Genomic DNA, 3553 nt, shown 5'->3' on the forward strand with positions numbered 1-3553 from the left:
AGCGCCCCCCAAGCCCCCCTATCCACTCGCCACTTCTCCTGCCGCGGGGCAAGCCCAACGCCACGGAGAACCTGTCCAAGACCCTACACCGCATTTCTCACCAGCAAAGAGAGATGGCTGGTAGAAGCTCTCAAAGCCCCCCCTCCCTTCTCCAGCCTGCACACCAAGACAAGCCGGCATATGCTTCTACAGCCCTCCCTCCCACCCCCTTCTTACCTTCTTCCCCCCCTCTCTGTCCCCCTCTGTTTGGTGCATTGCCACCTTTACCTATGGAAATTCCTGGAGATTTGAGGGGTGGAGCCTGGGTAACAATTGTTACCACTCTCCAGGTGAGGGCTACAGATAACTCAAAATACAAATGCTCTTCAGGTAGCACAGATCAGTCCCTCTGGAGAAAACAGTGGACTCTGTCATTATACCCTGCTGAGGTCGCCACAGGAAACTGACACTGTTTGCCCAAAGCCAGAGCACTCTCCCAGAGCCTCTTTCTAGATCCCGTTGTATTTATTTCCACAACGGGCCTTATTTCTAGTCCCAATTATACTTGAGGATGGAAATCACCTGGTTTTCACTACAATGAGTAACTACAATGGAAGTAAGCATGTACATATATGGAATTGAAACAACAGGGATGGCTTAATGAAGGATTTAATTAAAACAAAGGCGGGACTGGGGAGAAGAGGTGTAGCGAGAAGAGTGTAAGTTTGTTATTGTCCAATCAACTAACAAACAGGGACTTTTTGTGGTTGTGATAGGGCATTAGAAGCTTGCATATGTTAATTAGGTGATGGTACCATTTCCAATCTGTCAGCTTTTTGCAGCCACCACTTCCCCCCTGCACTAATGGAAGGCTTTAAAAATCAGTAATTGCTATTGCAGTATTGTGCATCAACATTATAAGAGTATTATTGCTGCAATCTACTAGTTCTTCTGAATTCCCAGCTTTCATTTTTTTTAAAAAGTCTGTAGCCCTTTCCATTGCAGAGATATAAGGAGAAAGGCACAGGTCATTTTTGTCCTGATTACCTTTAAAGGAATGGGGGGGGGGGAGCTGCAGGATGCATTTGCAGTGGCAATGAAAGCAACACAAAGAATCATTGCTGTCTGGATGCAGCCTTTGTTTGTTTTCAGAACTGTTATTTTAATATGAGGAGCTTATTGAAAAGTAACCAGACTTTTATAGGCAGCGCTCTTCCACAGGCAAGATGGATGCACAATGCATATCGAATGCTTGCACAGCTCTATGTACTGCCTCTTTCCTGAGTATCCACTTAAAAACTTGCAAAGCACCATTTAAAAACCTCAGTGCTTTCAAAAAACATGCTTCAGAAATTAGATTAAAAATTAAATCTGATTTAGCCTCTTCAGTAGCTTAACATCTGGCAATGAAAAATGCCTGGCATCTGGACACATTCAATATTGTCATCTGGCATGTTTGCACATTGTCTTGATAAGAGCAGTGAATTAAGAATGTAACAGCAGAGCATGAAGTACATCATCAGAGAGAATATACATAATACTTACGTAACCAATAGAAGTGGAGAGTGGAATAAATTAATATTTCAGTCCCTTGCATCAATAAGGACCTCTCCTATCCCTACAAGATCCTGTTTTAGATCCTATTTTACTGTTTGAATACTTACATTACTTTTCAAGATGATTTCGAACATATATGCATACAAATATCAGGTTCATTAGGATACTTTCAGAGGGCAGCAGCACCTTAGGGGCCAGCAAGAGTTCCAGGGTATAAGCGCTTCGAGATTCAGAGCTCCCTTTGTCAGACACAGTGGAGTATAAGTGGAGATCTGAGTCCTTTTCTTTTAGTCAGAAGTTGGGAAGTGTGGTAAAGATGCTTTTAAAGGATGTAAAGGTACCATGTATATTGTAATCCGCTTGATGAGAGCCAGGGCTTTTTTTCTGTGGGAACGCACCAGAACAGAGTTCTGGAACCTCTTTGACAAAATTATTGTTAAAATGTTTTAAAGTTCATGAGTTTTTCAGTATACAGATTGAAAACTTCATTTCCCTCTTAAGAGTTCCAGCACCTCTTTTTCAAAAAAAGAAAAGAAATAAGCCCTGATTAGAGCAGAGCGGAAATACTTGGGGGCAGAAAATTATTATCTGTAGTGAGACAGAAATCCTATGTCCCTATTTAGCCCTGGTGGGGTTCATTGTTCATTATGTGAGCTGAGCATTGTTTGAGAAAAATAAATCAAGTCTGCAGTCCCAAGAACAAGAAATACAACGTACAGGAAATACCCAGATATTCACCTGGGACATTTCTGATGGAGACCCCTCAATTTCCTACCACACACATACACACCCCACGCTCTGAATTTTGCTCTTGTGTGACAGAAAATTGAATTTTAAAAACCGCTGGGAGTTCTGTCTCAAACTCCCAACATCCTGTGTATAATTGACTTGTGAGAAGGAGGTACAACTACAAATGAAAAGAATGCTACATGAAGTCCTGATGGCAGACACAAGATCAGATATTTTCCTCAGCTAGAGAATTCTTTGGGGAAACAGTGCAAGGGAGGAAAGTTATGAAGGGTCCCGGTCACACGAGCTGGATGATCCGCTGGCGAAGGGAGGCAAATTAGAGCCAGAACAAAAAGAACCTCGGGAGCGCGATCCAACGTGCCCCCGCGGCTCCGTGCTCCATGCTCTGGGAGCCGATCACACTTTGTGCAGCAAACCAGCAGTAGAGCGGTTGTGCGCATGCGTGGGACAGGGAGCGGTGCTGGCTGCGACGGGCTTCCAACGCTTCCCTGACCAGACGCCTGGAGTTGCCACGCATCATCCGGAAGGTAGTGCTCTGTTGCTAGTACCTTTTAAATGCACGTTTTTGGGCCGAAGGGACAGATCGGGGACAGGTGCGTGACACTTCCCAGATGTTGCGGTGTGATTGCGCCCACTTGATGAGCCCCCGATCCGTCCCTCTTGCGGGGAAAATCCTCCCGTGTGACCGGGGCCAAGGTCTTTTACTCCAAACTGGTCTTTCTATCCAAATTGTAGTATCAGCAGCTGGCTTTCTTGTGTGGGGGGGGGAAATCTCTAAAATGTATCATAGAATTACATGTAATGTGTTATTCTGCACTGTATGTTCAAACCAACAACTGTTATGTGTGCTTTGACCCTCCAAGAAAGATGGAGGAATTAGAATGGGTAAAAAGATGCTGATTTTGGCAGGGCTCTTTTTGTAGAAAAAGCCAAGCAGGAACTCATTAGCATAATAGGCCACATCCAACAGCAGAAACTCATTAGCATATTAGGCCACACCCCTGACAGTGCAGATCTTCCCTCAGAGGAGGGAGAGCTTGTACCTGAATAAACCTTGATCTTAAAGGTGCCACTGGACTCTTTTGGATTGCTAGCTATGGGGGGGACACGCACAGATCTGCCCTCACAGAGGAGGGAGAGCTTGTACCTGAATAAACCTTGGTCTTAAAGGTGCCACTGGATTGTTTTGGATTGCTAGCTATGGGGGGGGACGCACAGATCTGTGAAGAAAAAAGAAAGAAAGGAGGGAAAGAAAGAAAAGAAGGAG

The sequence above is a fragment of the Gekko japonicus genome, unplaced genomic scaffold (assembly GCF_001447785.1).
Source record: "Gekko japonicus isolate JY-2015 unplaced genomic scaffold, Gekko_japonicus_V1.1 scaffold952, whole genome shotgun sequence".
NCBI classification, from domain to species: Eukaryota; Metazoa; Chordata; class Lepidosauria; order Squamata; family Gekkonidae; genus Gekko; species Gekko japonicus.